General features: G+C 41.0%; 1 non-coding gene across 1 annotated transcript; it reads left to right on the top strand.

Annotated features, from left to right (window-relative positions):
* Window positions 1-5,409: 5,409 nt before the first annotated feature.
* Window positions 5,410-5,517, top strand: LOC130972059 (small nucleolar RNA R71). The gene has a single exon (XR_009083260.1). It is a non-coding gene; the product is annotated as a small nucleolar RNA R71 (small nucleolar RNA).
* The last annotated feature ends 6,072 nt before the right edge of the window (window positions 5,518-11,589 follow it).

Below are 11,589 nucleotides of genomic sequence, written 5' to 3' on the forward strand. Positions count from 1 at the left end.
AATACTCGAGGTACAGCAGAGCTCCACACCTTAATCTATGGTGTGTAGAAACTCCACCGTTGAAAATACATAAGAACAAGGTCTAGGCATGGCCGAATGGCCAGCCTCCCAAAGTGATCAAAAGATCTAAAGAACAAACCATTCCAAAGATCCGAAGATGAAAATACAATAGTAAAAGGTCCTATATATAGAAAACTAGTAGCCTAGGGTGTACAGAGATGAGTAAATGACATAAAAATCCACTTCCGGGCCCACTTGGTGTGTGCTTGGGCTGAGCAATGAAGCATTTTCGTGTAGAGACTCTTCTTGGAGTTAAACGCCAGCTTTTATGCCAGTTTGGGCGTTTAACTCCCATTTAGGTGCCAGTTCCGGCGTTTAACGCTGGGAAATCTGAAGGTGACTTTGAACGCCGGTTTGGGCCATCAAATCTTGGGCAAAGTATGGACTATCATATATTGCTGGAAAGCCCAGGATGTCTACTTTCCAACGCCGTTGAGAGCGCGCCAATTGGGCTTCTGTAGCTCCAGAAAATCCACTTCGAGTGCAGGGAGGTCAGAATCCAACAGCATCTGCAGTCCTTTTCAGTCTCTGGATCAGATTTTTGCTCAGGTCCCTCAATTTCAGCCAGAAAATACCTGAAATCACAGAAAAACACACAAACTCAAAGTAAAGTATAGAAAAGTGAATTTTAACTAAAAACTAATAAAAATATACTAAAAACTTAACTCAAACTACTAAAAACATACTAAAAACAATGCCAAAAAGCGTACAAATTATCCGCTCATCACAACACCAAACTTAAATTGTTGCTTGTCCTCAAGCAACTGAAAATCAAATAAGATAAAAAGAAGAGAATATGCAATAAACTCCAAAAACATCTATGAAGATCAGTATTAATTAGATGAGCGGGGCTTTTAGTTTTTTGCCTCTGAACAGTTTTGGCATCTCACTTTATCCTTTGAAATTCAGAATGATTGGCTTCTTTAGGAACTCAGAATCCAGATAGTGTCATTGATTCTCCTAGTTAAGTATGATGATTCTTGAACACAGCTACTTTATGGGTCTTGGCCGTGGCCCAAAGCACTCTGTCTTCCAGTATTACCACCGGATACATACATGCCACAGACACATAATTGGGTGAACCTTTTCAGATTGTGACTCAGCTTTGCTAGAGTCCCCAATTAGAGGTGTCCAGGGTTCTTAAGCACACTCTTTTTGCCTTGGATCACAGCTTTATTTCTTTCTTTTTCTTTTCTTTTTCTTTTTTTTTTTTTCGTTTTCTTTTCTCCTTTTTTTCGTTTTCTCTTTTTTTTTGTATTCACTGCTTTTCTTGCTTCAAGAATCATTTTTATGATTTTTCAGATCCCCATTAACATGTCTCCTTTTTCATCATTCTTTCAAGAGCCAACATTCATGAACCACAAATTCAAAAGACATATGCACTGTTTAAGCATACATTCAGAAAACAAACGTGTTGCCACCACATCAAAATAATTAATCTGCTATAAAATTCAAAATTCATGCAATTCTTCTCTTTTTCAATTAAGAACATTGTTTTTTTAAGAAAGGTGATGGATTCATAGGACATTCATAACTTTAAGGCATAGACACTAAGACACTAATGATCATAAGACACAAACATGGACAAACATAAAGCATAAATTTTTGAAAAACAAGAAAATAAAGAACAAGGAGATTAAAGAACGGGTCCACCTTAGTGATGGCGGCTTGTTCTTCCTCTTGAAGGTCTTATGGAGTGCTTGAGCTCCTCAATGTCTCTTCCTTGTCTTTGTTGCTCCTCTCTCATGATTCTTTGATCTTCTCTAATTTCATGGAGGAGGATGGAATTTTCTTGGTGCTCCACCCTTAGTTGTCCCATGTTGGAACTCAATTCTCCTAGGGAGGTGTTAATTTGCTCCCAATAGTCTTGTGGAGGAAAGTGCATCCCTTGAGGCATCTCAGGGATCTCATGATGAGAGGGGTCTCTTGTTTGCTCCATCCTTTTCTTAGTAATGGGCTTGTCCTCATCAATGGGGATTTCTCCCTCTATGTCAACTCCAACTGAATAACAGAGGTGACAAATAAGATGAGGGAAGGCTAGCCTTGCCAAGGTAGAGGACTTGTCCGCCACCTTATAAAGTTCTTGGGCTATAACCTCATGAACTTCCACTTCTTCTCCAATCATGATGCTATGAATCATGATGGCCCGGTCTAGAGTAACTTCGGACCGGTTACTAGTGGGAATGATTGAGCGTTGAATGAACTCCAACCATCCTCTAGCCACGGGCTTGAGGTCATGCCTTCTTAGTTGAACCGGCTTCCCTCTTGAATCCCTCTTCCATTGGGCGCCCTCTTCACAAATGTCAGTGAGGACTTGGTCCAACCTTTGATCAAAGTTGACCCTTCTTGTGTAAGGATGTTCATCTCCTTGCATCATAGGCAAATTGAATGCCAACCTTACATTTTCCGGACTAAAATCCAAGTATTTCCCCCGAACCATAGTAAGCCAATTCTTTGGATCCGGGTTCACACTTTGATCATGGTTCTTCGTGATCCATGCATTGGCATAGAACTCTTGAACCATTAAGATTCCGACTTGTTGAATGGGGTTGGTGAGAACTTCCCAACCTCTTCTTCGGATCTCATGTCGGATCTCCGGATATTCACTCTTTTTGAGTGAAAAAGGGACCTCGGGGATCACCTTCTTCAAGGCCACAACTTCATAGAAGTGGTCTTGATGCACCCTTGAGATGAATCTCTCCATCTCCCATGACTCGGAGGTGGAAGCTTTTGCCTTCCCTTTCCTCTTTCTAGAGGTTTCTCCGGCCTTGGATGCCATAAATGGTTATGGAAAAACAAAAAGCAATGCTTTTACCACACCAAACTTAAAAGGTTTGCTCGTCCTCGAGCAAAAGAAGAAAGAAGAGAGTAGAAGAAGAAGAAATGAGGAAGAAGGGAATGGCTTTGTGTTCGGCCAAAGAGGGGGAGAAGTGGTGTTTAGGTTGTGTGAAAATGAAGGGGTGAAGAAGGGTTTATATAGGAGAGAGGGGGGTCATGGTTCGGTCATGTATGGGTGGGTTTGGGAGGGAAAGTGGTTTGAATTTGAAAGGTGAGGTAGGTGGGGTTTTATGAAGGATGGATGTGAGTGGTGAAGAGAGAGATGGGATTTGATAGGTGAAGGGTTTTTGGGGAAGAGGTGTTGAGGTGATTGGTGAATGGGTGAAGAAGAAGAAAGAGTGTGGTGGGGTTGGTGGAGATCCTGTGGGGTCCACAGATCCTGAGGTGTCAAGGAAAAGTCATCCATGCACCAAATGGCATGCAAAAACGCATTTTGTGCCAAATCTGGCGTTAAACGCCGGGCTGGTGCCCATTTCTGGCGTTTAACGCCAGGTTCTTGCCCTTTACTGGCGTTTAACGCCAATCTGGTGCCCCTTTCTGGCGTTAAATGCCCAGAATGGTGCCAGACTGGGCGTTAAACGCCCAACTGCTAGCCTTACTGGTGTTTAAACGCCAGTAGGTTCTTCCTCCAGGGTGTGCTGTTTTTCTTCCTGTTTTTCATTCTGTTTTTGCTTTTTCAATTGATTTTGTGACTTTTCATGATCATTAACCTACAAAAAACATAAAATAACAAAAGAAAATAGATAAAATATAACATTGGGTTGCCTCCCAACAAGCGCTTCTTTAATGTTAGTAGCTTGACAGAGGGCTCTCATGGAGCCTCACAGATACTCAGAGCAATGTTTGGAACCTCCCAACACCAAACTTAGAGTTTGAATGTGGGGGTTCAACACCAAACTTAGAGTTTGGTTGTGGCCTCCCAACACCAAACTTAGAGTTTGACTGTGGGGGCTCTGTTTGACTCTGATTTGAGAGAAGCTCTTCATGCTTCCTCTCCATGGTGACAGAGGGATATCCTTGAGCCTTAAACACAAAGGATTCTTCATTCACTTGAATGATCAGTTCACCTCTATCAACATCAATCACAGCCTTTGCTGTGGCTAGGAAGGGTCTGCCAAGGATGATAGATTCATCCATGCATTTCCCAGTTTCTAGGACTATGAAATCAGTAGGGATGTAATGGTCTTCAACTTTTACCAGAACATCCTCTACAAGTCCATAAGCTTGTTTTCTAGAGTTGTCTGCCATCTCTAGTGAGATTCTTGCAGCTTGTACCTCAAAGATCCCTAGCTTATCCATTACAGAGAGAGGCATGAGGTTTACACTTGACCCTAAGTCACACAGAGCCTTCTTGAAGGTCATGGTGCCTATGGTACAAGGTATTGAAAACTTCCCAGGATCTTGTCTCTTTTGAGGTAATTTCTGCCTAGACAAGTCATCCAGTTCTTTGGTGAGCAAAGGAGGTTCATCCTCCCAAGTCTCATTTCCAAATAACTTGTCATTTAGCTTCATGATTGCTCCAAGGTATTTAGCAACTTGCTCTTCAGTGACATACTCATCCTCTTCAGAGGAGGAATACTCATCAGAGCTCATGAAAGGCAGAAGTAAGTCCAATGGAATCTCTATGGTCTCATTTTGAGCCTCAGATTCCCATGGTTCCTCATTAGGAAACTCATTGGAGGTCAGTGCACGCCCATTGAGGTCTTCCTCAGTGGCGTTCACTTCCTCTCCCTCCTCTCCAAGTTCGGCCATATTGATGGCCTTGCACTCTCCTTTTGGATTTTCTTCTGTATTGCTTGGAAGAGTACTAGGAGGGAGTTCAGTAACTTTCTTGCTCAGCTGTCCCACTTGTGCCTCCAAATTCCTAATGGAGGATCTTGTTTCAGTCATGAAAATTTGAGTGGTTTTGATTAGATCAGAGACCATGGTTGCTAAGTCAGAGGGGTTCTGCTTAGAATTCTCTGTCTGTTGCTGAGAAGATGATGGAAAAGGCTTGCCATTGCTAAACCTGTTTCTTCCACCATTATTGTTGTTGAAACCTTGTTGAGGTCTCTCTTGATTCTTCCATGAGAAATTTGGGTGATTTCTCCATGAAGAATTATAGGTGTTTCCATAGGGTTCTCCTAGGTAATTCACCTCTTCCATTGAAGGGTTCTCAGGATCATAAGCTTCTTCCTCAGATGAAGCATCCTTAGTACTGCTTGGTGCATTTTGCATTCCAGACAGACTTTGAGAAATCAAATTGACTTGTTGAGTCAATATCATGTTCTGAGCCAGAATGGCATTCAGAGTATCAATCTCAAGAACTCCTTTCTTCTGACTTGTCCCATTGTTCACAGGATTCCTTTCAGAAGTGTACATGAATTGGTTATTTGCAACCATTTCAATTAGTTCTTGAGCTTCTGTAGACGTCTTCTTCAGATGAAGAGATCCTCCAGCAGAGCTATCCAAAGACATCTTGGATAGTTCAGAGTGACCATCATAGAAAATACCTATGATGCTCCATTCAGAAAGCATGTCAGAAGGACATTTTCTGATCAATTGTTTGTATCTTTCCCAAGTTTCATAGAGGGATTCTCCATCCTTCTGTCTGAAGGTTTGGACTTCCACTCTAAGCTTACTCAATTTTTGAGGTGGAAAGAACTTTGCCAAGAAGGCATTGACTAGCTTTTCCCATGACTCCAGGCTTTCTTTAGGTTGTGAGTCCAACCATGTCCTAGCTCTGTCTCTTACAGCAAAAGGAAATAGCATAAGTCTGTAGACCTCAGGGTCAACCCCATTAGTCTTGACAGTGTCACAGATTTGCAAGAATTCAGCTAAGAACTGATGAGGATCTTCCAATGGAAGTCCATGGAACTTGCAATTCTATTGCATTAGAGAAACTAATTGAGGCTTAAGCTCAAAGTTGTTTGCTCCAATGGCAGGGATAGAGATGCTTCTCCCATAGAAGTCGGGAGTAGGTGCAGTAAAGTCACCCAGCACCTTCCTTGCATTGTTGTTGTTGTTGTTGTTTTCGGCTGCCATGGTTTCTTCTTCTTTGAAGAATTCGGTTAGGTCCTCTACAGATAATTGTGCCTTAGCTTCTCTTAGCTTTCGCTTCAAGGTCCTTTCAGGTTCAGGGTCAGCTTCAACAAGAATGCTTTTGTCTTTGCTCCTGCTCATATGAAAGAGAAGAGAACAAGAAAGTGTGGAATCCTCTATGTCACAGTATAGAGATTCCTTGAGGTGTCAGAGGAACAGAAAAATAGAAAGAAGAGGTAGAAGAATTCGAACTTAATTAGATAGAGTTCGAATTGTGCATTGAGAAGGAGTGGTACTACATAAATAGAAGGATGTGGGAAGAGAGGAAGAAATTTTCGAAAATCAAGTGAAATATTTTGAAAACATTTTGAAAAACTTTAATTGATTTTCAAAAATCAAGAGTGGGAAAGAAATCAAGTAATTTTTGAAAAAGATTTTGAAATTAGAAATTAAAAAGATATGATTAAAAACTGTTTTGAAAAAGATGTGATTAAAAAGATATGATAAAAAAATTAATGCTTTTTAAAAGGATATGATTGAAAAGATATGATTTGGAAACAATTTTAAAAAGATTTGATTTTAAAAATTAATGACTTGCCTAACAAGAAAAGATATGATTCAAACATTAAACCTTTCTCAACAGAAAAGGCAACATATTTAAAATGTTCAATCAAATCATTAATTGTTAGTAAGTATCTTTGAAAAAGGAAAGAAATTGATTTTGAAAACATTTGATTGAAAAGATATGATTTGAAAAAGATTTGATTTTGAAAAACTTTGAAAACCTGAAAAAAAATTGATTTTGAAAACAAAATCCTCCCCCTTGTGCCATCCTGGCGTTAAACGCCCAGAATGGTGCACATTCTGGTGTTTAACGCCCAATGCACTACCTTTTTGGGCGTTAAACGCCCAACCAGGCACCCTGGCTGGCGTTTAAACGCCAGTCTGTCCTTCTTCACTGGGCGTTTTGAACGCCCAGCTTTTTCTGTGTAATTCCTCTGCTGCATGTTCTGAATCTTCAGTTCCCTGTACTATTAACTTGAAAATAGAACCAAGATCAATTAAACAATGCATTCAAGACACCAAACTTAAAATTAGACACTAGACTCAAACAAGAAACATAAAATATTTTTGGTTTTTATGATTTTTATAATTTTTTTGTGCTTTTTCAAAAATTATATGAAAATAGAAAATAAAGGTTTCAGAATTCTCAATTTGGATTCCAGGAATCATTGCAATGTTAGTCTAAGACTCCGGTCCAGGAATTAGACATGGCTTCACAGCCAGCCAAGCTTTCAAAGAAAGCTTCGGTCCAAAACACTAGACATGGCCAATGGCCTGCCAAGCCTTAGCAGATCATTGCTCCAATAGCAAGATTGATAGGAATCAACAAGCTCTTGTGATGATAAGTTGAAACCTCGGTCCAATAAGATTAGACATGGCTTCTCAGCCTGCCAGACTTCAACAGATCATCATGAAACACTAGAATTTATTCTTAAGAACTCTGAAGAAAAATACCTAATCTAAGCAACAAGATGAACCGTCAGTTGTCCAAACTCGAACAATCCCCGGCAACGGCGCCAAAAACTTGGTGCGCGAAATTGTGATCACTACACAACTTTGCACAACTAACCAGCAAGTGCACTGGGTCGTCCAAGTAATAAACCTTACGCGAGTAAGGGTCGATCCCACGGAGATTGTTGGTATGAAGCAAGCTATGGTCACCTTGTAAATCTTAGTCAGGTAGACTCAAATGGGTATAGATGATGAATAAAACATAAAGATAAAGATAGAGATACATATGTATATCATTGGTGAGAGCTTCAGATAAGCGTATGAAGATGCTATCCCTTCCGTCTCTCTGCTTTCCTACTGTCTTCATCCAATCCTTCTTACTCCTTTACATGGCAAGCTGTATGTAGGGTTTCACCGTTGTCAGTGGCTACCTCCCATCCTCTCATTGGAAATGTTCAACGCACCCTGTCACGGCACGGCTATCCATCTGTCGGTTCTCAATCAGGCCGGAATAGAATCCAGTGATTCTTTTGCGTCTGTCACTAACGCCCCGCCCTCAGGAGTTTGAAGCACGTCACAGTCATTCAATCATTGAATCCTACTCAGAATACCACAGACAAGGTTTAGACCTTCCGGATTCTCTTGAATGCCGCCATCAGTTCTAGCTTATACCACGAAGATTCCGGTTAAAGAACCCAAGAGATAAACATTAGAGCCTTGTTTGCTTGTAGAACAATAGTGGTTGTCAGTCACTTTGTTCATCAATGAGAATGATGATGAGTGTCACATAATCATCACATTCATCAAGTTCTTGAGTGCGAATGAATATCTTAGAATAAGAACAAGCGGAATTGAATAGAAGAACAATAGTAATTGCATTAATACTCAAGGTACAGCAGAGCTCCACACCTTAATCTATGGTGTGTAGAAACTCCACCGTTGAAAATACATAAGAACAAGGTCTAGGCATGGCCGAATGGCCAGCCTCCCAAAGTGATCAAAAGATCTAAAGAACAAACGATTCCAAAGATCCGAAGATGAAAATACAATAGTAAAAGGTCCTATATATAGAAAACTAGTAGCCTAGGGTGTACAGAGATGAGTAAATGACATAAAAATCCACTTCCGGGCCCACTTGGTGTGTGCTTGGGCTGAGCAATGAAGCATTTTCGTGTAGAGACTCTTCTTGGAGTTAAACGCCAGCTTTTATGCCAGTTTGGGCGTTTAATTCCCATTTAGGTGCCAGTTCCGGCGTTTAACGCTGGGAAATCTGAAGGTGATTTTGAACGCCAGTTTGGGCCATCAAATATTGGGCAAAGTATGGACTATCATATATTGCTGGAAAGCCCAGGATGTCTACTTTCCAACGCCGTTGAGAGCGCGCCAATTGGGTTTCTGCAGCTCCAGAAAATCTACTTCGAGTGCAGGGAGGTCAGAATCCAACAGCATCTGCAGTCCTTTTCAGTCTCTGGATCAGATTTTTGCTCAGGTCCCTCAATTTCAGCCAGAAAATACCTGAAATCACAAAAAAACACACAAACTCAAAGTAAAGTCCAGAAAAGTGAATTTTAACTAGAAACTAATAAAAATATACCAAAAATTTAACTCAAACTACTAAAAACATACTAAAAACAATGCCAAAAAGCGTACAAATTATCCGCTCATCAATTCTCAACTATCCTTAATCTTAATCTTTCATATCCTTGGTTCTCTTATCACTTTTCATCATTTAATCTTAGCCCCGAGTGTTTGATTAGCATTCAATCATCATAATATAAAATCACATATTCAGAAGATCAATTAAACATTCGCCACAGCATAATCAAGCACAAATCAAACTAATATATATCAAACTCAACCAATACAGCTTCATAATTTCAGTTTATATATCATATGATTGAGCTTCTATTGGAACAATGCAAGTTTAAGTTCTATTTCCATAACTAACCCTTCGTTTCAACAATGCAAGCAAACACTCTATCGCCCTTACCTTTTCCTCTTCTCGTTCCACAAACTAACCAGAAAGTTCTATTGCCACCTCCTCGACCACCGTACACATTCTTCTACCACATCTGCTAGATGGTTCATGCTTTCGCTGCTGCCATCGCCGACCATGTTCTATGGTAAACTACTCACCATAGCCAGAATAATGCATTTTGGAACTCTTATCTTTAGCACCGCAATGAGCCAGTGGTCGTCGGCATCGGCGTTGGCATTGGCATCAACTACAGTGGGGACATTCTTTGCGGCAGAGACTACCCGGTCAAAGAAGAAGAGGCGAAGGAGAAGAGGAATTGGGATTTCAGAATTTGTGCGAGTTAAGTTCACCGAATCAGAAATCTTGAATTAGGGTTTTTTTTTTAAATTTGGATCTTAATTTGGATTTGGATCTAGATCCAGATTCAAAACCATTTAAATGGATTGGATCAAAAACCAAATTATAAAATAAATATAATTTAGTTTGGATTTTTTTTTTGGTTTAAAACTGGTTTTTTTAAATGGTTTGGTTTGGATTTGGTTTAAAATCCAAAATTTGGATTTTTTTGCCCACCCCTACCAGTGTGCGGTGGAGGTTAGCATTGGCCAATATGATAGTGATGACCATAGGATCGTCATGTCCTGGGATGATGCCTGCTGCGTCTTCTTAGGTGAAAGTAATAGTAGGGAGGTTGGGTGATCCTTCTCCTCCCTCGACATGATATACTTCTTTAAGGTGCCTTTTGCGATATGATTTTGAGATCCCCCCTCCCGCGAATCCTCCGTTTATCATATGAACGTGCCTCTCCAAGGTGCGAGGTGGTCGTTCTCCTCGTCTGACCTTTTTGTCCCGTCTTCTTTTTCGGGGCTCATCCAATTTGTTGGCTAAATATCGATCTAGTCGTCCTTCTCTTACTAATTTCTCAATAACATTTTTTAAGTCGAAGCACTCATTGGTAGGATGTCCAAAGATTCGGTGATATTCATAGTATTCTGTCCGATTTCCTCCTCCTTTCTTGCTTTTGAGTGGGCGAGGTAGTGGGATCTTCTCGGTATGGCATACTTCTCGGTAAACATCCACAAGAGACACCCGAAAGAGGGTGTAGTTGTTGTATTTTTTAGGCTTCTCGCCGTATTGATCTTCTTTTTTCTTGGACTCCTTATCCTTATCCCGGGAGGAGTAGGAGAATCCGGATTTTGAGGTCTCTCCTAGTCGAGAGTTTTCCTCCATGTTGATGTACTTCTTAGCTTATTGCTGCACTTTATTCAGAGATGTTGGATGCTTCTTTGATATGGAGTGACTAAATGGTCCTTCTCGTAGGCCATTAATGAGACCCATAATTGCTGCTTCCATTGGTAGGCTTTGTATGTTCAGGCATGCTTTGTTGAACCTCTCCATGTAGTTATGAAGACACTCCCGATCTCCTTGCTTGATCCCTAATAGGCTTGGGGCGTGTTTGGCTTTGTCCTTCTAGATGGAAAATTGGGCAAGAAATTTCTTGGCCAGGTTGTCGAAACTTGTGATGGATCTAGGGGGCAAAGTATCGAACCACTTAATTGCTATCTTTGTTAGGGTTATTGGGAAGGCTTTGCATCGAATAGCATTCGAGGCGTCTGTGAGATACATTCTACTTCTGAAAATTGCTGAGGTGATGGCTTGGATCCGATGTGCCATCGTACGGGGTCATGTCGGGAGTTTTGAAGTCCTTTGGGACTTTGGCTTTCATAATCTCTTTAGTGAATGGATCTTGATCTTTGTGGGAGCTGTCTTTGGGATCAGGCTGGATGGTTTTTGTTTTAGGGTCGGCTTCGAGCTTTAGGAGCTTGTCTTCTGACTCTCGGCGTCGCCTAGTTTCCCTCCGAAGGTCCCTCTCGGTTTCCTGTTGACGCTCGGCCTCTTTTTCTAGCTGTTTGAGGTGATCTTGTTGAGCTTGAAGCGCCTCCATGATTTCTATACTTGGCAAATTCTTGTCTTTGTTTGGTTGAGAAGTATCCTTTGGTGTAGTGTCCACGTCTTTATGCGGCGTCCTGTTTTCTTGATCAAAGTCGTCGTCGTTGTCAAGGTTGTCCACCATGATGATGGGATGACTTCCAGGTTCCCCGACAATGACGCCAATGTTCTGAGGGTTACCTGAAACTGTAGGTTGATCTCGGACGAGATCTTGTGGTGGTGGTCGG

Source organism: Arachis stenosperma, chromosome 3, assembly GCF_014773155.1.
Source record: "Arachis stenosperma cultivar V10309 chromosome 3, arast.V10309.gnm1.PFL2, whole genome shotgun sequence".
In the NCBI taxonomy this organism is placed as follows: Eukaryota; Viridiplantae; Streptophyta; class Magnoliopsida; order Fabales; family Fabaceae; genus Arachis; species Arachis stenosperma.